Source organism: Phocoena sinus, chromosome 4 (genome assembly GCF_008692025.1).
Source record: "Phocoena sinus isolate mPhoSin1 chromosome 4, mPhoSin1.pri, whole genome shotgun sequence".
NCBI lineage: Eukaryota > Metazoa > Chordata > Mammalia > Artiodactyla > Phocoenidae > Phocoena > Phocoena sinus.
In genome coordinates, this window is record NC_045766.1 from 83877567 (window position 1) to 83903799 (window position 26233).

General features: G+C 39.2%; 1 protein-coding gene across 16 annotated transcripts in view; it reads left to right on the plus strand.

The window, feature by feature from the left end:
* The window catches only part of ZBTB20 (zinc finger and BTB domain containing 20), an 806470-nt gene that overhangs the window by 508496 nt on the left and 271741 nt on the right, over positions 1–26233 (plus strand). For 2 of the 16 annotated variants that reach the window (XM_032629544.1, XM_032629558.1), the window contains exon 1: positions 8808–9008. The exons of 5 other annotated variants lie outside the window; for them this stretch is intronic. The gene's annotated coding sequence lies outside the window, so the exon portion shown is untranslated. Of the gene's footprint in view, positions 1–8116; positions 8250–8807; positions 9009–26233 lie in introns of those variants that run through there. 9 more of the 16 variants (XM_032629543.1, XM_032629546.1, XM_032629555.1 and 6 more) reach the window with 9 other exon arrangements.

Consider the following 26233-nt stretch of genomic DNA (forward strand, 5'->3'; position numbering starts at 1 on the left):
GTTTGGGATGTCATTTATGAATGAGGGCATATGATTCATTCCCAAAGGGGAGGAAATTCATTCATTTGTTAGTTTTTCGTATCTGGATTTGGAGAAACAAAAAAAAAGGGGATCTGAACTATCATTTTAATAATATTGTGCAGTTGTATCCCACCTTCATTGCAGAGAATTTAGAGCATTCCAGACCATTATCTCATTCATCCCTAAGGAAGTCCAATGCAAATAGAAAGGTGTAAATATAGTTATGCAAATTTTAGTGATTAGAAAACTGGACCCTAAATTTCCTGGAGTTATACAATGAGCAAGTGAGTGAGAACAGGTGAAATTCTAGGAACCCTCACTCCAGGACTGCATAGCCAGCTTCCCCTGTGAGTGACAGTTTCTTCTAGCAAGTTCTGCAGAGCCTGATTGCTGAACTATCTTCCACACCTGATCCTTCCTTATTCTTTACCTGAAGAGCAGCCATTGATGATTTCAGATGTATCACCAGGAAAAAAAGGGTTATAGTGGAAGAACGGAATGTGTACAGCAACAGATGTGACAAGCAAGTTGTGATATATTGATATAATGTTCCAGTCTTCAGTTTGCACTAAAATTAGAAGTGAAGAAAATGTGGGGACCCCTTCGTCAATCTGATTCATAAACATTTGACTATAGGCCCAGCAGCCATAAAGAAACCTGTGCTTTGGCTAGGCGAGAACATCATTCTGAACATGCCACCCTGGAAACTCTGCCTCAGTTCTTAGCATCACTAGAATTTTCCTAGCCTTCTTTTGAGGGGAGTTAGGAACATAATGAATCTAATTCTTTTTACAAATCCTGCAAGCAGCTCCTTGGAAACAGGTGATTAGGTTTCCTTCTTTACCTAAATCTTCCTAGGTAGTAAAAAAGTCATATCCGTGTTTCGTCTCATGGTTTCCTTAGTCAAAAATTTGCATCTGAGGCCTAGGAAAATGTTTGGTTTTCATGATTGAATGTTTAAACAGGTGCACACTGCACTGATCTGGCTGAGGAAAGGTAGTCTCTTCCTTCTGGAAACCCTGACGTTAAGAGAAAGATTCTCATGCCAGCTTTCATGAATGCTTGTGAAGGAAAGTGCAGGTGATTCTGAAGTCTTATTACCTGGGTTACCAACCCACTTGCCTCCCTCCCATTCTGTGTTCTCATGAAGAAATTGATTTAATAGATTCAAGGTATTAAATACATTCTGCATTAATATTATATGTACTCTTTGAATCCAAGTGGCAATACAATAGAGTTTCATTTTATAAATAACACCTTTCAAGCTAACACCACAGGGCATAGTACAAAAGAATCAAAATAGAACACAAATGCTGTAATCAAATGCAGACCCCAGGAAGGCTGATTAAAAAGGCATGTTGCTAGTAAGAGCAGCCGACAGGGTAAGTATAGTGGGTCGGAGCAGAAAAGCCAGCTGAACAGAAGGGCAAACTCAAATAAAATGGACTTGCCCGCCTGATTCACATGGACTTACAATTCTTCTTTGTCATCAGCTACTTTTGGACTCGGGAATTGCAGGGGAGAGGTGTGCATATGTGTTTGCTGGGGAGGTGGGGATCCAACGTATGCAGTGTCATTAGGTTTATCCTCAGTCTTCACACACAACACAAACAAAAGAAAATCCTAAAGACAACCACCTGCAGCTGCCAGCACTGCCTACAGTGTGATCGTGAGACAGCCCAACAGGGCTTGTTTTGCTCGATAATACCACTGGTTTTCAGAAAGCACAACTGAAGGAAACAAGTAGATCCTTCCCATAATAGTGGGAACAGATAGCATTGCTATAGCCAGGCATCAGTAAAAACAGGTGAATGGGTGAGATGGGTGTTTTGTGGCCTTAGTCTTGAGACAGTCTTCTCTCCACAGGACCCTCTTCTCACCCAGTTGCTTTCTGTGCTCTCAGCCTCTCACCACCACAATGCTTTCTAATGTCAAGTGTTTGTGTTTTTAAACCCTACCTCTAGTTATAGAATAAAAGGTTCTGTCCCCTTCTTAAGGAATTAGGCGAAAACAGTGGAGGTATTTGAGTATACCTCCCCATCTGTATGTAAAGTTATTTCTGACAATGATCACTGTATACCTTGAGGAATGCATTAAACTGGTCATTTACTCATGCTTTTCTATTTAATATTGAAGGTAGAACAATATAGGACAAGAATCATAGGAAAAATTTCCTGCTAAATATGTGACATTTTTTCTGAAAAATAGCAACTCATAGTTAACAGCCTCCCCCAAAATGAGTCATGGAACAGCAAATATGGGTTCTAGAGTCAACAAAAAGAAAAGGAGAGAGAAAGGAAAAATAATAGTTGAGGTCATCTTTACCACTCTTGAAGCTGTGGGTTGTTTTCAGTGACTCTCCTGATTACCCACTTAGTTGAAATTCTGGACTGGGATCACTAATGCGTAAATTTAGGTCAATAGTTTAGTATTTCTTTACATTTTTCCTAATCTGTTAATTATAAACAATTAAAACATATGTGGGCAGCATTTGTGGAGGAAAAGAGGTCATTATACAAATACAAGTATTGCCACTTTTATTTAATAGAATATTATTTTCCTTAATTCTGACAATATTTATTTCATTATGCAGAAAGTCAGTATATTACTAAAGGTAAATAGCAGGCCTAGTAAGTAGTATAGTAAGTAAGAGAACACTGGATTGTAATCTCCAAAGTGAGTTATTTCATAAAGTGTGTAAGGAAATAACTCTACCAGTTATCAATATACTGCCTCTCAGATCCAAATTTACCCTTCCTTGCCTGCTCTACAAAAATGTATCTGGGTCCTTTAAATATTTTTCTTTTCCTAACTGTGTGAGTGTGCTTTGTCAGTGAGGAATCAGACAGACATCATAGGAGAAAGAGGTTCTCCTTCCTGGCCCCCGTGTATTTTTTGGCAGGCTCCTGCCGTGCACATGGTTCTCTAAGGCCTGGCTCCTGCAGCACACACAGCTGCCCCGGTGCCCAGCAGCTGAAGCACAGGTAGCTTCTCCAGTGCCCAGCAGCCAGGGGCTACGTCCAGCACCGAACACACATGCAAGCACACACGTGCACACATACACACATCGGGTGGTTTTTGTAGTAGTGTGCCTCAAATGAGACAGCCTCCCTGTGAACAGCTTCCCTGGCACCCTAGAGTATAGTTTTCCAGCAAGTTTTACTGACAGCTCTCCAGCAACTTCTTTGCCATTCATTCATTCACTGGCTATGCCTTGTCCAACAAGGACTAGATCCCAGTCTAGAGGTGTAAGGGACTCTTCCTTGGGCACTCTCTATCAGCCCTAGAAGTTGTGGTTGCTCCTTATATTTGCTTATTCTTATATAATTCACAATCCTCTTCTTATTAGTTACTTCCTCATTACTCCAATCCCCTGTTATAGTTAATAATTCTTTATATTAAATTTTTCCTATTCAAATTGCTGTGTGGTTTCTCTCTCCTGATGGACCCTGACTGATACATGACCAAAGAATATTGAAATAATCTGTATTGTTTGGGAGTAGGGGGAAGTCAATCATCTCTTTATGGAATGGTTTAGCATTAGTATGATGTGCCTTATCCAGGCCTGGCTATTAGATGAACAAAGAGTTTTGAGAATTTGATGCTAGATTGAAAAGTGACATAAGAATATGATGCTATATACTATTTTTAACTGTACGTATGGTTTTAAGGACCCAATTTTAAAATATTTTACTTGATTTCACTGAGAGTTTTTTTTAAATGTAAATATAATAAGGCAAACAACAAAAGGCTGGACTCAAAAGTAATTTGTTAGCCTTGAAAAGATGTTGCAAAATAATAACACTATAATGTGAATATGTAGATTATTAATGCTAGGGAAATAATGATACCCATCATTTTTTGAGAACTCATAGCAATAGAGGTAGATACCGTTATTATCCCTATTTACAAGTAGAAAAATAGAGGTTCAGGAAGGTTAAAGAACTGGCCTAACATGGTATGTGTAGTAACATTTCAGAGCCAGAATTTGAACTTAGATCTGCCTGGGAGCCCTGGCTCTAAACCATTGCTCTCTGCTTCCAGAACACTCGTACTGAAGTAAATAGCAAGCTACCTGGGAAAACAAACACAGAACACTTGTTTGTGTTGTTTTCATCAAATATCCAGAAAAAGAAACTGTAATGTAACCCTAGAATGTTTAAGCACACACCCTGAGATATTTCTGAGATAATCTACTACTCTTACCTAACAAGATATGGACAAACTGGGTGAATACTGGTGATCAAATCCCCAGAACCAAAGTGTTAACCGTGTATTAAAAACCCAGCAGTCTTTATTCAGAGCTGAATTGAAGACAGATGAAATATTAACAGCAGTTCTAGCAGCACAAAATGAAATATGAGATCCTGTATCAGAAATTATTAGTAACCTGTTAAAAGAAATGCTGAAAAATGGCAGTTACCAAATTAAAACTGGGAAACAGAGCCCAAATGGGAAATTTTGAAAAGTTTGGAGGAAAATAAATGACAGATTGTCCTCTTGGCTCTTATTACTATGCCATCCTAAATCCTACTTGGCAATACGTGGTGGAGGTGAAATAAGAACTGCATCACTGCCAGTGCTGGTCCTCAAATTTATAGTCCTAAGTGTCTGTGAGGGTGTCTGGGATTGATTGGAAAAGTAGTTGGAATTTGGTAGCTTTATCTAAATTGAAGAGTCTGGAGACTCTTATTATGAAAGGCTTCCTCTCATTTGTGAATTGGCCCCTTTGCTCCACTTTTGGATGCCTGGCTTCCTCCATGCCGAGCTGCACTAAATGTTTCTACATGGGAAAGCTATTCTCCTTAAATGCTTTCAAATTTAAAGCATCTATCTGGATATGTTCATGTTTACGACTCAAAATATCTAGCATCAAAAAAAGAGAGAAAGGTTACAAATTCCGGGTAGTAAATGAAGGCGATATTTTTCCATCAGTAACTGAGAGCAGAGAAATGACTATAAGCAGAGTTGTTGAGCAGTTGGTGCCAGAGAGAAAAAGGAAATGAGCTATAGAACCATAGAATCTTAGTGTTGGCAGAGACTATGGGGTTCAGGCAGTCCAACCCTGTCATTTTTCAATGAAGACACTGAGACATGGGGAGTTAAGGGACTTGACTTGCCCTAGACACATAGTTGTTTACTGACAGTCAGGCCAAAAACATTTCCCAACTCCCAGTCTGGAACTCTGTAGTTCAGCATGCTACTGCCATTCTCTACCGAAAATTAACACTAACCCAGCCTGGAACATAGAAGAATTCGGCATCTGTGGGGAGCAAGAAAAATGATGAATTCTGAGATGGAAGTCAGTCTGGGAAAAGGAGAGGGGAAATGGATGATTCTCCTTCATTGTGTACTCTTTGGCCAACTTTCTGCAAGACATTTTATGTCAGTTTACTCCCCTGTGCCTTCCCACAATAATAAAATAATTTGGTTGTAATTCTCCAGGGTTTATATATATGCATTCAAATTGGATTTGGTTAGAGAATTCTCCCATGTACAGGTTATCTTGATTGGTTTGTGGGTGGCATTGCTATTGATTCCTATTATTTATGTGAGCCTGACTTTTTTCTCTAGCAGTGAAATGTGCTCCAGAGTCCTTGTGGGGAGAATCTTCTCCAATGGACACCCTAACTAAGGATCAGATGTAGGTTTAAGATGCAAAAATTATCTTCTGTTAACCCTTGTATTCTATTAACCTCATGAAGAACTTGAGCCATATGTGGGCCTTATAATCAGATTCACGAGCTTGGTGAAATAATTTTCTTTATTTGGAAGCACAGGATAATTTGAAGTAAACCAGTAGCAAAGAAGATACGATAAAAATGTTTCAGTAGGATTCCCTGTGATATAGCAGTACAGGTCTTTTAGACCAATCGAATATTTTTCAGAATAGAGCAACCGGAAATGAGAGAATCAGACAGTATGATGAAAACTACAGATGGAATGCTTTGCATGAAAAGTGATTATATACAAGAGAGGGCTCAGGAGCAGGTAGGCGTGGAGTTGGAAAGGAGTGGGTAACTGAAATAAGAGAAGATAATGCTTGACCAGGTCTAGTAAAATATTCCCTGCCACAACTGCTGTTCCATGAAGAGACTGAGCCAAGAGGCCTGAAAAAACTAACCTTAAGTTCAGCGTTGCCATTATTGTGGGAGGCATCAGGGAGAGCACATCCGGATTTGTGTTTCACAGTAATCACTGCTGGGTGTCAGCATTCATCAGCCAGATGGTCAGACCCACAATTAATCAATTAGACTGGGATGATCAACTGGACTAAGTTTTCCCTTTGGTAAAAAACCCTCATCATGCGGTCAAGGCTGATAGCACTTTTACCCTGTTGCTTTTGGAGAAGCTTCTAAAAATCCCTCTTTTCTTTTTTAGGTCTCTAGTTACTGAATACTATTAAGCTCCAAGCTGCTTTGACAACATAGATACCCCAAATCAAGATTTTTAACATAATAGATTTTTAACATCCTCTGGGTTCAAGCGTAACGTTTAACGTATCCAGATAGAAACAAGCTTTTTAAGGCAACATCCTCTGAGGAATGTTCCTTGACTGATTTTACTGGAGTTTTCGTATTGGTTCCACTCAATACGCTGGGAATGATTCTTTCACTGGCACTTATGAAAATGATATGATAATCAAATACAAACAATAACACTTTACTGAGTGTTCAACCTGTGATAGATACTACTGTGATAAGGACTGACAAACACTGATTCTGTCCTTACAATAATTCAAGATAATAATATTCCATTTCAAAGAAAAGAAAACTGAGGCTAGAAAGTTTATTTGCTCAAGGTTAATCGTTTATCAAAGACATGTTGAGATGATTTAATGACCTCTGGAATGAAAGCTAAATAAAATTTACATTTTTTACACATCTTACACATCTGTATGTCCTTAAGGGATAACAATTAGAAATACATGGTGGGCCCTTATTAGTCCTGTTCAAAGCACTGTAAAGAAATATTTTACTAGCATTTCCCAGCTCTGTTGATGGTATTCTCTTTTCCCTGCCATTCATGCTGCATCCCATCTGACTTTTGAAGTTGCCTTCTTCCTTATTTTGGGGCCATCACCACTATTTGCTGATAATTCTGTCCCCACCTCAGTTTCCTTGTCTAGAAATGGTTCCTCTAAGTTTGTTTCATACACTAAGTCTTTTCTTTATCCATTGGCTCATTCAGGTGATTTGCCTCTTCCAAAACAAAATGTTTATTACTGATTTATTTTTCAGGTTGAACCTGATTTTTTTTCCTCTGGCTGTTTTTCTTTTCCCTCTCCTCTTGCTTATGACAGTACTGCTGCACAGGAAGAGGTGTTTGAAAGTCCTGTTGACTAGAAGTGTCACTTGCTGTTGGAGGTCTATGCTGACCCCACTGGGTAGAAATATAGACACAATTTCATATTTCCCTTGTGTTCCATCATTGAACTTATGTCTTTCTTTTCTCTTAGTTCTTCTCTACTGCCATCCAAGCTTAATTTAAGGAGTGCTTCTCTTTAACCATTTTGTGACCAGATTTTACAGGCTATACAAGGATACTATTGACCCAAATGCACATCTTTGAGATATTAGGCTTTTACTTATAATTACATTATTTTATGGAACATGAGGCTTCCTCTTTTTATTTTACTGCAGTGCTTTTCTTTTGTTTGTTTTGCTACTTACCAAACTGGGAAAGCAATACCTAAATACCAGGATAGTGTATAGGTAACCACTGTTTCCTAAATCAAGTTCAGGAGCACATGGAAAAAAGGTATTCCAGAGATCTTAATGAGCATCTTTTCTCCTCCAGGCCTCTACCCGTGCCCTCTTTTTCCGTCTGTGGTACTCTAATTTGTTCTTGCTATGTTTGGTAGGCAGCTGTTCTCAGTTCTCCCCTTGCTGCTCCTTTTTGTACAATCTTCACCCCAGAGCTGATGAGGCTCTTTCACTTTGACCTGCAGTATCTCCGTGAATTGCGGAGCTGAGCCCTGCCATCTAGACTGCCTTTCTGCTTCATTTTGCTTCTGACCTAAACCCCCCCTGCTATTCCAGGCCTGGCCTCTCATGACCAGAGACTGCTGACTCATCCTGGCCTGTGCCAAGCTGTGCAGTCGCTTAGCGATGTGGACAGGAGTCGAAGGACTAGAATGAGATCACTGAACTCATTTCACTTGTTGCTTACGGTACAGTCCAGCATGAGCTGGAAATGTAGGAACCTCAGCCTCCCGAGCAGAAAGAGTAAGTAGATTAAACACACTGCATCACCAAGTCCTCAACAAGCAGTAGTGGGGTGGCGGGTGGAGCTGGCTTTTTCATGGCCGTGTCTAGGGCATTCCGGTTCATCAGGAATGTTCCTTTGTCCTCTCCTTCCTCTCCTCCACAATCGCACCCTCCCCCCACCCCTTCCCTGAACTTCCCTTCTGAAAATGTCTGGATGGCACAGCAATGATCTGGGCAGAAATGAAATTTTGCTAATAAGCAGCCTCCACAAGAAATCCTAGAACGGTGACACTGTTGAAACTGCTTAGTTTGTCTACTGGGAACTGACATGAACTTCCCAACAGAATTCAAGGAAATGAAAAAAAATCTTTTTTTGTTCTCTTTTTCTTTCTGATTCTCTTTTTCTTTCTGTTTTGAGGGAGGTAGTTTCAGGAGACATGGCTGCATTCTGGTGTGGTGTAAAGTTTTCCGTCGGGAGACAATAATGAACATTCCTCTGGCAGGACGGGATGGGCTTTTTTTTTTTTTTTTTTTTTGTTTCTCTTGCTGTTGTTTATTTATAAGACATTTCCTCTCAGTTAGTAGAAGTTAGATCGTAAGAGGCTCCAGTGATTTTCCTTCCACCTCCCCTCCCTAATTTCTGTGCTTCAGCACTCTGGAACACTGTGAACTTGACAAACTAATCAGAGCAGGGAGCTTAGCAGCCAGGCCTGGACACTCTCAAGAGACTGTGCTGATTCTCAGTCGATACTCCTTGGATCAGGAACCATAGTCCTGGTGAGTGGTGAGGTTCCAGAATTTGATGTGTCAAGGATTCTATTCTTGGTGTCTCTGAAGCAGTCAGGAAATAACGAGTGTTTTTAAAAAGGAAAAAAAGAATGTAGTTTTTTTAAAAAGCTACCAAACAATCCAACGGCCTGATGAAGATTTTACTGTGCACAGCTGAGAGCACTCTATGGACAATGGCTGAGCCTTGAGTCTGTGCTCAGGAGGAGCTGCAGGCTTAGGTTTCATGCTGCCACCGATGGATGTCAGCCTTGGCAGGCCTGGCAAACATGCTTGTGGGAGGAGGGAGATAGGTGAGTGAGTGCAGCTGGGAGGTAGTAGTCGGGGTGGTAGGAGGGGGAAGTGAAAGTGGGATTCATGGTTTGTTTGGAGTTTCTCTCTACCAACTTTTCATGCATCTCTCTTCTGCACATTTACATTATGCTCAGAATATATAACGTACCCAGCTAAGCAAGAAAAAGAAGTGGATGCATAGAAGAAGAATATTGTTAATACTGTTCTTCTAAAGATCACTTTGCTAAGAACTGGCTGTTTTTAAATGTTAGGGAAACTCCCTCCACCCGACCTTTGGAAAATATTATTTGTCATACCCTCTTCTTTATTCTTCTGCATTCGTGATACCAAACAGAAGAATGCAAGGAGAATCCTTATTTGGTTCCAGGGAAATTTATCACTGTGACATAGGAAAACTAGATGACTGTCCTCACAGTATTAAACCCAAATATAGTATTGTCCTCAATATAAGAGATTCTGATTGAGTGTGCTCTGGGAAGTTGTCGAAGGAATGAAATGGGGGTGGTTGCATGCTGCCTGATATGAGACTAGCAGAGGAGTCAACAGACCAGCTTTTGGTTCCAATACATGCCTTCCATGTCCTTGTTAATAATTCACACTGTCCCTGGAAGTGGAGTTTCAGTTGGAATGTGTATTTGTCTTTTACCGTCAGGTCCCTACTTAGTTGCTCTTTCAGAGGTATTTGATCTTACTGTGTTTTCTTGTCTTCTTTCCAATTTCAAGAATCCAGCATGTTCCAAAATATTAAGAGTGGAAAAAACAGAAAACAAAAAAACATGGTGGCCATAAAAGCATTTGATTGTGTGGCAGCATCTGAAGTGAATTGCTCTTTGGAGAGAGGGAGGAGTCTTTGATGTCCCCAATATGGTTCTCATAGGCTAAAACTTCCAAGAACCACAACCCAGCCTAAGGGGCACTTACTCGATGTTCTTAAATATTTGGAAAGAGATGCTATTTTATTGTTTTAGTTTTCCTTGCTATTAACACATTGCCAGTAGATTCCTCCTAAAAGTTGAAAATGCTTTAGCAATAGTTGATTTTACATTTAACCAGATGTGTATTGTGTGTGCCTGTTGTGTGTACTCTTGTCCAAGCTGGTACAGTCATCCAGCATATTACAGTGATACTTGGCTTTGGAATTTTGTTTGCTGCTCTGGGTGATTCAGATTCTTAACCATTGAACTCACGCATGCTCATTTATTCCTGTGGTCCCTACAGACACTGACCCCTGCTACAGCCTCATCAGGGTCTGTCAGTGACCTCTAGAACAAAGAGTCAGCTTCCTTTCACAATTCCTGTAGTTTGTGAGGCACATCAAATTCCTGAGCTGTCATTGTGATAGGAAGCAGTCCCAGAGTTTTATTAGGACCAGTGTGCTGAAAGTTTAATGGTATATAATGGAAAACTTGCCTATTTCAGTTAGGCCATGTTAGTTATGACCATACTACTTGTATGTGTAATGTTTCTTGGGGATTTTCCATTAATTCTTTTTTTCTAAAGAAAGAAGTTGAAAGGGAAAATAGTGTTAATTTTTTTTTAAGTTTGATATAAAAAAATGTAACTAGTTTTACCCCATTACCACCAAGACCTATGTTAGGTTGTGCCTTCCTCAGTTAACACTTAGGCTGCACAGACTGCTGGGAGAATTGTCTGTTAATCTCCGGTAGGGATGATGTCTATTAGGACTGCACTGAGGGCAAGCTGTATATCTAATACTTAGAAAATATTTTATTATTGAAATCCCGTAGCCTGTACATGAAATTTTATGAGCATCTTTAAGCAGAAAACAGGTAAACACAAATATCTAAGAGTATATCCCAAGAGATGACATTTAAAAAATATAACCTGACAGAGAAATTTTCCTCATTGTTGCCAAGATCTGGAGTTCCACATGGCTGTGGAAGAAAGAATTCTATGGCTAAGTTGGAGTATTTAAGTCAGAATTTGATCAGTACACCTTTGACAAAAAGGCAAGATAATGATGTATTTTTTTCCATTTAAATGGTTGTAAATGGTTACCTGATCTTTTCAAAACCTATGTTATAAACCTTCACAGTGTACTATCAATAATTCAGTTTTCCAGTGCTGATCCCCCAAATTTTTATTTCATTTCAGAGGGTGCACGTTATAAAATGTATATTATCTTGCATGTGCATTTTTGCTGTAAGCACTTCCTATGTTATATTTATTTAAATAGGCAGTCACAAAGAGACACAAATGACATTGCTAAATAACAGAATTATTATTGCCCCAGTAAGAAATTATTCTTTCGTATTTATATACAAATGCTTTTTGATATTTATGTGATTTCCTTTCAAAAGATACATATCTTTAAGCATTAGGACGAAGGCGTTGATTCATTATATCATGTGATTGTATATGTATGTTATCTTATGCATAATCACATACCTATATTCAACTATTAAAAATAGCTAGCTAGGCTTACTTGCCTTTGAATTCAATCAGACGTTTTGCAAATCAACCATAAGTGAAATGTAGTTGACATTTTATCACACTGATGACACAGAAGTTTTGCACAAATATTTATGAACAATATCTGCAAAAGATAAGATTTGGTTAGCTGATAAGATTGGTAATTATCCTTCATTGAACATACATGTTAGATTATGAGCCTAAATTCTATTTATGTACAACTTCAAAATATTAATTGCTATATGTATAAAGTAGTTTAAAATTAGGTAGAAAGAAATTAAATTGCTTTTAATTATCTGAAAATTGAGAATATATTTAATGATTCACTTTATTTTGTAAGATTGAATTTATATACAAATGACCTAGTTTATTCTAGTTTCTCGGCTACTTAGTTGTACATTAAATACTTTGATGCTGTATTTACATATCAGCATCAGCAACTATGATTTCCCAAATACCTTTTCAAGATAACCAGCCAAGACATATTCTTGTGAAGTCACACTTTTCTTTGAAGCTTTCCATAATAACCCAGATTAAAAGTGAACTTCCCCTTCTGACATTAATTGCATTTTAAAAATCGGTAGCTTTTGTTTGACACTTATCATGTACTGCTTTGAACTGAAGTTTTTTTATATGTATGAAACTACACGTGGTTAGAGGAAAGGTACTACATTTTATGTTTATTTATCTCCCTTCCTACCAATGTCAAATTGCCTTAATCTGAATGGAGGATCAATGAATGTGTGATGAATGAATGAATGGATGAATGGACGGATGATATCTATATGGCAGTGCATTGACATTGAGTACGCATTGCTTATCGTACGGAAGAAATACATCCAGAAAACAAATCAACAGATTTTTCTATATCTGAATCCCTTAAACTCCCATATTAGATCTTCCAGCTAGCTGACAGCAACTCCAGTCATTTGCCAAGGTAGCTTTCCTAATCTCCACAATGCCCAGGTGATTTCTGATGGGACATGGAGCCTTGAGCTCGCAGTAGTTCCCTTCATTTTCCAGGACTCGTGAGGGGGCCAAATACCCAGGCTGGTCTGCTCCTGCAGTTTGAAAGTACCAGACTGGCCTCTAATATATCATATTGACCAAAGGCTCCTCCAGCTTGTCAATACTTGCCTACAGTCAGTCAGTGGTTCTTCCTTTCCTCAAACTCAGCATCTAAGGAACTCAGGCTGTTGTCAGATGTGGAAAGGCACAAAGACTAGCTATGAATGCCCGTGAACTAGACAGGAGAGGGATGGGGCAGACAGACAGCACAATAAAGAGAGGGGCAAGAGGACAGGCAGCCAAATCATTTCCACGATCTTAACAGGCACTAATTAAATGCCCTGTTTTAGGCAAATAATAGCTGAAAATAGCCAAGGGCAACTGTTTCTCATGAATGAGTAAAAAAATTGGTGGGATCTCTTGGTGCTTCCTCAGTCAGTAAGCTGGAGCACACTAAGGCACATTTGGTGCTCTGGACACATCGGAGGAGAGGGGCCTATTCCAACACCCTAAATGGTACCCTGCTGACACGAATAACATCCAGAGACTAACTTCATATTACTACAAGCTGACCCTAATAAACAATAATTAAAAGAAGCCACAATATTTTGTGAAATTTAATTATATCTTTTATCAATTGTCAATCAATGGTCAATCAACTTGGCAATCCCCAAACTACATCTAGTTCTGTCTCCTACCCTGAATTCTTTTCTAGAGCTTCTAATATATATAAATGATACGTACTAGTTTGATTTCCATCTCTTTTTATTTTTCCTATTTATCCTCCAGGAAACTGAATTCCTAGATGTAAGCAGCCAGAGGGAGAAAAAGGAGCGATTCACATAACGGATAATTAACCCTTGAGCAATGGAAAGTTAACTCTCCATAGACACGCCAAAAACTGAAATGTTTTGTTGTTGAATATGTTCTCCTTTGGGTGTTAACACGTAGAGGACATCTCCATTAGCACAAACTTGGCACCAAACAACCTGTTCATTCTCAAGCTACAAATGCCACACTCGCCTTCCAGTTCATTCTGGCAGGATTTGTAGCATGATGTCCTCTTGGGTAGTCATGTACAAACCACTCTGAGGGGCAAAATTGTATGAGTGCCTAATCCACTTTTGAAAATGAAAGAAAAGGATCTGTTTTTATGAAAAGCACCTAATAAGGAAAGACACAAATTGTAATAAAAAGTGTTAGCACCTTGCATCTCCTGTTAATTGCCTTCCTAGTCAAAAGGAACCAAAATAGTGTAATAAATGTTAGATGTACATCATAAACAGAATGCAGAAAAATGTTTCTTCCTTTTAACAGTGAGTTAAACGAGTAGCAAACCTTAAACTACCCATATTGCCTTAACTTAGGCTCCTATCCTTATTCATCTACTTCGTTTGTCTAATGAGGATAATAGTACCCATTTGACTTATTTACCAACATTGTTATGAGGATCAGATTACAAAGACTGTCTCTTCATTACATTCATTAAACATGGATTTAACATTCATTCATTCACTCATTTATTTATTAATGCAGGAAACATTTCTGAACCATATTCTGTGTCAGATATTATTCTAGAAGCTAAAGCTTGATTCATTTATTAACAAATATTTATTAAAGAGCACATACTATGCACCTAGCACTTTTCTAAGGGCTGAGGATACTACAGTAAACAAAACAAACAGGAGTCTCTATTCTCAAAATACTTACTTTTTAGGCAGGGGAGAAAGATGACAAACAGGTATATATGTAAAATATATAGTATGTTAGGTAGTGATAAGTGCTGTGGGGAAAAGTGAAATAAGAAAGAGAGACAGAGAGAGAGAGTGTGTGTGTGTATATGTGTGTGTGTGTCAGGAGTAAGGTTGCAATTTCAAACTGGGTAGAAACGGAATGCCTCACTAAGGGGACAACATTTGAGAAATGTAAAGAAGCAAGTTTTGTGGATATCTAGGCAAAGGCTAGAACTGGAACTACAAAGGCCTGGAACTACCAAGTGCAAAGGCCCTGGACAGAAATGGACTTATATCAGGCAAGTCTGAGGGGTAACAAGGAAGTCTGTGTGCAGGATCAGAGTGGGCAAGCAGGGGGATGGTAGGTGTAGCAGGGAAGGCAGTGGGGGCCTGAGCACGTGGGCCTTTATATGCTGTTGTGAAGGTTTTGGCTTTGCCACTGACAATACAGAGATGAAAAGACATGACCTCAAGTTGCTCGTTGGTGGAGAGGCAGATAGGGAAGCAAGCAGGGATAATGGCATATGCTAAGTATCGTTAACTGGAGGATGCTCAAGGAACCTTGGAGGCACAAAACAGTGAATGTTTACCCGAATGTACCTTGCGGTAGAGAGTCAGGGAAAGCTTCAGAAAGGAGCTAATAAGTCCCTTCTGGGCTTTGAAGGATTTTCCCAGATGGTCAGAGGGAGGAAGAACATTCAGTAAGAGGACCAGAAGGGGCGAAGACACTTAAAGAGGAAATAGCATAGCAGAGTTGGGGAACAGTATCACTAATGTTCAGGAGAGGAGTGTGGAGAAATGATGCTATAGATGTAGGCAGGGAACAATCATGTTGGGCCTTGACTGCCACGCAAAGATGTTTTAACTTCATCTTGGGGCATTTGGGGAGCCATTGAAAGGTTTTAAGTAGAGAAGGTTAATGATCAAATTGTGTTACAGAAGATCACTCTGGCAGCATGGTGGAGGATAGATTGGAGGAATGGGAGAATAGAGACAGAAAAATGAATTAGGAGGCAACTAAAATTGTTCAGACAGAACACAATGAAGTTCTGAACTAGGACAATAACTATGGGAATAGGGCAGAAGAGACACGTTCGAGAGATAAGAGGCAGAATGGACACAATTTAATAACCTTTGGGCTGGGCATCAAGAGAAGGAGGAGTTTTGAATTGCTCCCAGGTTTCTGTCTTATACAACTAATCAAGAAAAGCTATGAGGAGGAGGAATGGGTTTTGTAGGCTGGGGGAAGATGATAAATTTGCTTTTGAATGTGTTAATTTTGAGATGTTGGGGAATTATCCAGACTGATGCCTGGTAGGCTGTTGGATTTAGTCAGGAAAGCTGAAGATAGGTCAGGGATAGAGATAAGTTTAGCAATCATCTGAATCGTCAGCTTCAGGATAATAGTTAAAATTGCAGAGTGGACTTTTCTCAAGGAAAATTTATTGACAGAAAGCAAAAGGGAGCAGATCCTTGGAGTAAAGCACATTTATGGCAGAGAGAGAGAAAGAGGAGTCTTAGAGAAGATTATTCTGAGCAATTATTATGTGCCAGCCGTTGTGCTAGATTGTGGAGGAACCAAGATGACTAGTATCCAGATCCTGCCCTGAAAGCGCCCACAGTTTGTAAAAATATAAGAGGTTTCTATCACCGCCAACCATGGACAGTGCTAACAGAGGAAATGTCCAAGCATAACAGAGAAAGTAGTACAGAATATTTAATTAGCATTAAGGGAGATTATAAAGGTAGAATCCTGGAAAGTTTGCTGCATGCGTGTTGCCATACAGTTCATTTCTGATTTCTCTAATACTTGTATGTGTATGTTCTGGTGTTAGCATGGGTTCAAGCTATTGGCAAAACAAGCCAGGTGTAAATTATGGTAGAATTGAAATCGATAGTGCTTTGAAGCACTGGAGTGCCCAGCTCACATCAGGGCATGCGTCTGTGTTCACTGAAACATGGCTATCAAGTGCACCCCGAGTCATTAGATGTGTTATCCAGTGAATAACAGCATAATGATATTTTAGCAGAGCAGCCTTATGATAAATTCTGCTTTAGTGAAACTCCATATACAGAGCAATTTCTCCTGGCCGTGTACATTGCATGGCAAAGAAAGGATATCCTGCTGTGTATCTGAAGGCTGTAATTTCATTTAGGGTTTCTATTGACATCGTAAACTGCAAGAGCAGAGCTCAAGTGGCTATTTAAGTCATAGGAACTTCAAGCTAAAATTACTGCCTAGTCCTAATCGCCACCTCCAAGGGACTCCTGCCTATATATATGTGTTTTATGTTTCTATCTTTGTGTCTATAAATACTCAAATCACTCCAGGGGTTGAGATGATAAGCCATCCTAAAATATGGCAGGTATCTGTCACCTTTGCAGCTGGTATAGGCTAAGGGGTAAAAGCAGTTATATTATTCATTGAAGGTCAAATGTTAAAAGGGGCCAGAAACTCCCCAACAAGTTCAGAATATAGGTGTTCTTGTTTTTCTGGTTGAAGACATTCCCTATTTCTGCTTAAGGTCAGCATCTTCCACATGTTGAGGCTAGAAAAGTTGGGACCTTTAAACTTACCTGTACATCAGAGTTTACAGCTTGTAAGTGTTTGCCCCATTCTTTCCTCTCTTTGCCTTGACCCATGATCTCTTGTGAAAATACTAGTACTGGATAGTCTTGGAATAGTATCCAGTAAGGTACAGATTATATACGATGCCCCACAAAAGTGATTCCCTAGATGTCTAAAGTGTCCATTCTGTCCTGAGATACAGTCAAGCTGAAAGTTGGAAGCCATAATAATTGACTTGAATGTTTATTTTCTGAAGAAAATGAATTTAAATAAAATTGCAAATTGTCAAATTGTGTTTATTAGATGATGCTTTGGAATTGACTCCAGGAGACCAACAAGGAAAGATTCAAAGCTATGTATGTTTCTCTTTGGTTTTTAATGAAAATGTTTGTGCTCCTACATCAACTATCAACTTTGTCCAGAGAGGCCACTACAAAATTAGACACCTGAGTTTAAACTTATTCAGTCATTATGGCTGACATTTTATTTGGTCACTCTCTTTCCTGGGCTTGGGAATCATCTATCTACATACTGTCTTAAATACAAAATCCCAGCAGGATTATCATGGTTCAGAAAACCACAATAGTAATAGAACTTATGACTCCTCATAAGGTAAATGTGTTTTCAGTAATCTTACTAACCCTTATATCACCCTGTAGAGGAATGGAAGATGGAGACGTAGATAGCTGAACCCCCAATTAGTGGCTGAGACTGAAGTTTTTACTTTCCATATTAGCCTGACTATTGTTCTACTGCTTCATCACAATATTTCTTTATTGCTTAAATAGTATAATTAAAAATTAAAGTCTATAAGAGCTGAATCTCTCTCATCTGTTACCATGATATTTTCATTATATTCCTGAGCAACATAATATGCCATTGTCACATTTCTGAGAAGCGATACTGCCCTAGTAAGAGTATCCTCAAATCATTTATATCCATGGGAATGTAAAAAGAAAAAGAGAGAGATATTATGTAGACATAGATAAGCTCCGTCATGAAGAAGTACAACTCTTCTATTGCTCTCCTGGGTTTAGGCAACATAACAGAGCGATTAAGAGGGCAGACTCTCTGGGCTCTGCCACTTACTAGCTATATGACCCTAGGAAAGCTATTAAATTCTTGTGCCTTAGTCTCTTAATATATAAAATGGGGATGATAACGATACCTTCATCATAAAATTACTATGTGGAGTAAATGATCTAATAAATGTAAAATAATTAAGCCAATACTTGATATACAGTAAGCACTCAATAAACATTAGCTGCTATTATAACCACCATTGTCATCCTTCTCTTCATCACTTCTTCCTATACTATAGAGTCTTGGTTAATACCTGTTAGGAAAATTCCTACACATGTGTGTGCACGCATACACACACACACACACAAACACACATGCACACACCTCATCCACCTAACAGTGCTTGCTTACCTCAGCTGTGGGCTTAAGTTTCACCTATATGTTAATTTCAATGTCTTCCTAAGCAGAGAACATATAAGGACTCCATGCTTTGGATGAGGTGGGTTTGATACTAAATTCAGCCTTCACACTGGTTTCAAGTACTTGATGAAGAATTACGCAGTGGCTGGTCCTCACTCCTATTACTCTAGTTGTTTTCATCTCATCACTTAAGACCTTCCTAAATCATAAATTCTGTTAAGCATGATCTAGTCCAAATCTACTGATGGGTTCACCATTATAGTTTGAGCTCAATAAATAAATGTGCAGTAAATGAATGAATGAACGAATGAATGTTCTATTTTCACCATCTTCACTTAGGTCCTAGTGCTGGCTACCTGTTGTTCTAAATGTTAACCTCATTGTTTATCTAGGCCAGTGCATTCACTAACCCTAGTTATTATTCTGCCTTCCAATCCAGATTCTGCTAGTTATTTTTCTCCTCTTGCCTAATTTGAAACTCTCAGTACTGATATCCAGTCACTAGAGTAGGCCTACCCTCCTATCTGCCTCATCTTTTCCTTTGTGGAACCATTGACACTACTATCCTTAGAACTGTGTTCTTTATGCCTCTGCCTATACCTTCTTCCCATTTGAAATATGAACTTTAACCTTATAAGTGATTATTATCCATTTGTATTTTAATCTGATACCCTTGGTTCTAACCTTGATTTTGATCTTCATATCATGTGTTTCACACACCCTTTTGTATATTTATTATATTTTGAGAAAAATATGCTTACATCAATAGTAAGTGAAAGCTGATATCAAGCCCTATCTGTAAGAAACAGCATTCAACCACCTTGGCAGACCACGTGTTGTACCATTTGTTATGCCTTCACAATGGTCCTTATCTTAGTCCCTTGATAAATATCAGAGACCTGATATCCTGAACCTGGTCTCAGTTGCCGTATACCTGCCCCACCCCTAGGCTGATGCTAACAAACTTAATTAATGTAAAATTTAATTGAGCAATGTTGGAATTAGTGTAGAATACATCTAATAGTAAATATCACATGTAAAAGGGAGAGAAACTAACAGCAAAATCCAACATCATTGCAGCTGGTAAACACCATTCACCGTTACATTTTGACGTATTTATTTTGCTCCTCTTATTGTCCCTTTTTTTTGGAAGGGACTCATAAAAAGGAGAGAAAAAAATTTTTAAAGAAGAGGTACAATTTAAATTTAGAAACAAGTATGATACTAAACTTAATTAGTATTTCTCACAATAGTTAACAGGGTTACTATTATCAGTGTTACTATTATCAGAGACAATACCTGTTTACAAGGAGCTTCTAGTTTGTATAGTCTTGTTGCAGAGATTAGTAATTAGGTCCTGAAACTAATTAGGTGGAAATCACTAGCCTGTTATTATGCACCAAAATGAGCAGTAGAGAAAGTCAGTGAGTGTTGCAAGAGTTCACATCAGGGAGGTTTCTAATGGTATATGGGAGGCTTGATAGCAGAGGGAGAACGTTAGCTGAGGATGTAAAAGCTAGGCATTGAAGGATAAAGGAAAAAGGGTCTTTTGGGGAGAAGGGAAGATGGCATGCAGTGCTGTGATACCAGATAACAGAGAAGTAGGGAGAACGAAGAAGAATTCTAACCTGAAAGAGGGCACAGCAATGGGAGTGAAGTTGATGCATACAGGAAGTAATGAAATTGGAAATAAGATCCGTGATCGTGAAGATTAGGACATGAATTTGGAAAGGCAGGTGGAGTCCAAAATTTATTTTATGTGGGTGTTGAGAACAATAACTGGCATACAGTTAGAACTCAGTAAGGGTTTGCCGAATAATTGACATGTTTTAGAGAGGCAAGCAAAAATAATGAAAGTGGTGTTTTAAGAGTTAACCTGGCTATAGTGTGCAGGGTGGTTTGAGGGGGTTGAGACTAGTCCGAGATGCCAGCTGAGAGGTAAGTGCAATCATTCAGATGCAGACCAGCCAAAACTCAAATACAGTCATGACTGAGGAGATAAAAAAAGGGACATTTCTAGAAACATTAACGGCACTCTCTGTATCGCTTTCCTACCAACTGTAACTCTAGCCCCACCATAACTTTAAATGGAAAGTATCTCCTAAATGTGGGATCCTCTTTGCCTTTGATTTGATTTTAGTGAAGTCCATCACTACTTATAAGGCAGGCTCAGTATGGAGAATGGACCCTCAGGCTTACTCAAGCCTTTAATCAGTGAAGCTTTATTATATTGTATTCCTGAACAATGTAACATGCTCTCGAAGTTTGACTGCTTGGGGAATAAACTCAGGGGACACACAGACTCCTTTGGGTTCACACTTATGAGTTCCTGACAGGCAAGACTCTGTGGGAAATCTAGCAAATCAAAGAGTGCTGATCCTCTCAGGACAGATTCTGGAGGAGTGTTCTTAACTATATAGTTCTTAACTCTCACTGTCTAACTCCTGAAATAGCGACAGAACCCTTCTACATTTTCTCCCTTCCTTCTTCGCTTAAACCAGATCAACAACAAAAGGAAACCTCAGTAGAGACTATACGCTAGCAGAGATTTCAAGAACATCCCAAGCTCTGTCTTACTCCTGGACGGTCTCAGAGACCCCAAGGGTCTTCTTGTACTTGGTTGTGAGAAACAGTGCTCATTAACTTGTCTTTTGCTGTGTGCCATCATTATCAGTCATGCACTCAGTTGGCCTTTTCTTTGGACAGTTCTGACATTTCTTGAAGGGTAACAATCGGACCACCATATCACATCTATATTCAACTTTTTATTGGCCAAGAGTCATGTGTTCACATAGCTGTGATTCCTTCCTAAGGCAAGTGCCCCATTTTATCTTATGGCTACCTACTCAGAGCTCCTTCTAGACAGAACCATGCCTTACTTTTCTCTTTATCTTCTGGTTTCAGCATAACATATGCCCCACAGTAGATCACCAGTACACATTTATGGACTCTCTTGATTTCATACATTTTGAACAGGGACAGCCCTCCATGAGGCTTTCATCTCGAGTTCTGATGTGGAAAATACCTCCTAAGTGACAAACTCTTTTGGCTCCCCAACCAGTCAATCCCAGGTTCTTACTAAGCCTAATTTTCCCCAGCAGTTGGCATAGGGAATGTAAAATTGATGGCTCTGCTTATCAAACCTGTCTGTCTGCAGAGTGTAGAGTGGCGCACCATTTAGAGGAAGCGTGTTTGGGAAATTAAACAAGGACTGTCTGAATAGGAGACCTATCGGCCCGCAGCGGAATGACAGGCTTCTGCCCACAAACCAGGGTTAAGACCTGCATATTGTGGCTTCTTTTCACCCATTTGTGAGTAATGGGTCTCACCCCATTAGTGGGTGCATATGTTACACCACTGGAAGCTGTTATGCATCTTCCATAGGTCTGGATGAAGGAGCTGTAGCTACACATAAATATGTACTTGCCAACAGATCTCTGTATTTATCTGCCTGTCAGTGGGAGCAGACAGGGCACAGCTCTTTGATGGGCAAAAACTGCAGGTCAAAGCCGTGCTTTTGCTGCTGCCACCGCCACTGTGATTGCTGTGGCTTTATCATTTGAATCCTGAAGGAGGCTAGGGGCAGCTTGTTAGTTGTTGTTCCAGCCTAAACTGGGAGGCTAGCTCTGGTCACTGACATAATTATAGACCTTGCAAATGTTGACTGCCAATGTTGTTGTGGCCAGTGACGGTGGACTCTTAAAACCATGGTTACCCACCATCTATCATCTTTCAGTCATGCCTCAAGAATACACACATCTCTGCTATCTCTGGGCACCGTCTCTAATGCCTTTTGGATGCTGTCTGATCCTCCTGGATTCTGCCTGTTAAGTGTATTTCCTGCTGCAGGCTGCCTCTCAGCCTCTGTCCCACTCAAGAGACACACTCCCTCCCAGTAAGAAAAAATTATTGTGCTTCAGGCTTCTAATGGAAATAGTCTACTAAACTAGGTGCTTACTTTAGCAGCTATCACACCCCTACAACTGTATACATCATTGACCATGGTCTTTACCATCTCAATAGGAATATTCCTTGTGAGGAAAAAGATATTTCTCCCCCAAAGTGAAAACATACTAGTGATAGCAAAGTGAATTTATGATTACTTTGTATATAACTGAAGAAAACAAGCAGAGCAAACTTGTGTTTTTAATCTAGGACTGTTTACCAGTTTAATTTGAAGAGGAAATTAATTGTGCAATTCTTAATATAACTACAGTACAACCACAATTAACAGACTTCTTTTTTGTCATTGTTCTTCCTCTCATGCTTATAAGAGGGCAGGGACCATTCTCTTCCCCCAAAATTCAATTTTCCTCAAGATTGTGGCATTATTGCAAAAGAAGTAACAGGAGTATTTTTGTTTTTTGGTTGGTTTGTATAGTATCCATTTAATAAAAGTCTGACTGAAAGATACAAGAAGTGAGCTCATCTGAGACAGTGCTTCCTGATTTTGCCTTTCTAAAACGTAGGTGGCAAAGCAGGAGAGTTTTGTCTCAGACAGGATTTGGAAAGAAAGAGACTGTCTTGTCAAAGAGAGGTGAGATGATGTGAAAAGGGCTTATTTCTATATGTCAAAAAGGTATAAGACAGGTATTTCATTGAATAGGAGATGGACTGGGTTCAAAGGTAGAGCTTTCTTTTCCTAGTTATTTTTATTTGATATGCTTTCCTCTTATTATTCTTCTTAATATCTCTACTGTGCAACAAAGGCAAACTGATTTTTCTGAAGATCATCTTCAGTAGGGCAGAAATTAGTGACTTGATCAACGAGATCAACAGACAGTGAAATGAAAATGGAAAAAAGGAATCCTGTATTCAATTAAAGTATGTTGCCTGAACAAAGGCTTTTTTAAAAAAAATAAATTAGGGATTGGTAATTGGGAGTTATAGGTTGCTGCTTCTGTGAAAGTGAGCTAGGTAAGAACCCCATTTGACCTTTTGCTATCACTAAAAGCCCTAAAACTCAATATGTGTATCAAAGTCATGTTAAATGAACATATAAGTTCATGGCTTGCTATGAGAGTCTGCACCTGCTTAAAAGGCACAACAGAAATGCTGAAACGGGGCAATTCATTAGGAACAAAGAATTTTCTAGATGCTGTGGCAAAGGTTTCTCTAGGACAGTATTTTCCAAACATCCCTGATGCTAAGAATCATCAGGGTTACATGTGAAATATGCACTTGTCTGGGTCCTCCCTCCTGCCACCAGACCTAGAGAATCAGAAACTTCCATGGAGTGACCTTGGCATTTGTATCTGAAACAAGGAAACTAGTTGATTTTTAAGATCAGGGAAGTCTGGGAATACTGCTCTGAGAGGGTTTTTTTAGAACATATAAAGAGGGGGACTGATGATTTTATATATACACTTCTCCTATGTTCTTCCCAAGATTTCAGAGGCATATCAAGAGAGTAAAAGAAGAGCCTTTCTTTATACCAATGATTTTTAAGCATCTCTTGTCTCTCCTTTTCCATCCATATCAATGACCTTAAGACTTTGTATTCCCCTCTTTCCCACCCCTCATCCCTGCCTGATAAATGGTCATATCGTGAAATAGAAGTCCTTAGATTAGGAATTTGGAGCTTGAGTTCTAGTTCTGGCTGAAGCTAAGAGCTATGTGACCTTGTATCTTCCATCACTTTAGTTTTCACATTAGAATAATGATGAGATTGCACAAAATGTTGCTTGTGAACTATACCAGCTCTACATTGTTACGAATATTAAACAACTTCCGTAACCTTGTTTGGATACCATATGTGATGACTTCTGCGCTTGATGGGAATGTGTGTTCAGGTTTAGACATGTCCGTTAAGTATTATTTACAGACTTGTTACCTATTTCTGAAACCAAATTGAGTTACAATTTAATCTAAGGTAATAAACTTTTTGGAAAATTTATTTTCTTCTTTTGACAGCTAGAAGTGTCTTCCATGGGAACTGTTGACAAGGGTTTGTCACACTGACAACCACATCATGGATACTGACTTGTTGAAAGAGTAAGAGAAGCTATGAGTGAATGAATGAATAACCTGGTGCCTGTTCTCCTTGCTAACACTTTCAAGTCCATGGAGGCAAGGATGGTAATACTCTTCAGCTAAACACTGGAGGACTGGTAGTCAAAAAAAAATTTTAAATACATATACATGTCCATGACTTGGCTTTGCTACAAAGCTAAATGGAAAGTCCTTAGCTGAGTACAACAATAAAAGTAGAAAATTAAAAGAAAGTGCCGCTCGAGTTTTGAAGGTGAAGATAGAGAAATGTAGCAGTAGAGGTTTACATTTCCTGAGCTCTCTTGTTGGCTCAGCATGTCCTCAGTGTAAATACACATGTGACAGCGGCCTCTGCACTCATTCACACTTCAGAGAAGCCCTCGGTTTCCTTTTCTCGCTCCATTTTAGCAGTGGGCATCCTGCAACCTTTTGATCAAGCTGACTTTGTACGTAACATGACTGAACTCCGCTATGCCAAACATCCTTGAGGAAGTTGACATTTGTGTACTTTGAAAGAAAAAAAAGAAAAGTGAATCCCAACTGCTTCCTCCTGCCCTTTTGATTAAGAGAATGGTAAGTCAGCAGGAGAGGTGCTGCTTTTAACATGCAGGGTGTGCAGAACTGATTGGTATTTTTCTTTGAAAAAAAGTAGAAAAGATTGATGTTAAACACTAATCAGAGTTGATTACAGGGACTGAATGAATTCATTGATGGGAAAGAGCCATGGTTCCAGAGACAACAAAAGAGGTTAGATAATAGTCAGGGGAATAGTATTTGGGAATAGTTCTGCTCATCTCTGACAACCAGGAATCAGAGCCCCTAGCTCTCTAAGCACTCCTGGGAATAGACTCATCTGTACACTAAGTACAGTTCTCAGCTGGGAATGATCTTCTCCCTGAGCTTGGTATGGCTGACACTTTCCCTTCATTCATGTCCTCAGCCTTCCCTGATCACCTTATCTAAAGTGGTGCTTCCATCACAGCCTGGGTGAGCCCAACCCACCTCTGGGTAGCATATTCCCAAGTGCTACCCAGAGCTCTGTCTGGAACCACCTGCAGTTCCCTGCATGGACTATATTTTGCCTTGCTCTGTAATTTTTTTTCTGTCACCTCTACCTGGTGACCCTTTCCATCTCTCCTCATTAAAAGTCAGGGTCCCACACCTCTGTTCTCCCAAGGTAATTTATGCTTAACTCATTTATAGCAGGCATCACCCCATGTTATAATTATTTGGATAGTTACTTTACCTTCTCCCCAGTAGACTGAAATATTTCAGGGCAGGGAATGTAGCCTTTATCTTTGCATCTTTAATGTTAGCAAAATACCCAGAATGTACTGGGTGTTTAACTAATGAAGAATGAATGAATGAATCAATCAATACTCCCTACCTACCTACCTCCTTGTTTTAAACTAATTGCCTGAAATAAATAACACAACCCATAGGAAGACATTTCTACCCAGAATGGATAACCCATTGGTTATCTGTTTACCAAAAAAGTAATGGAACAAAGGAAATGGGAAATCAAATTTAGGAGTTTAACACATGCTCTTTTCTGTGGCCTCTAGTTTGTTCCAGATAGCACTCTGACTACATATATGAGGAAACCTTTGGAGAAACAATTTGTTGGACTTACGCTATAATTTCTGAGTAGTGAATGAATGTGTTGATTACTTCACAAAAAGTAGGCTGCTGCTATTAAATTTATTATTAATTATAATGCACTGTTTATATAGGCTTCTCCTTTA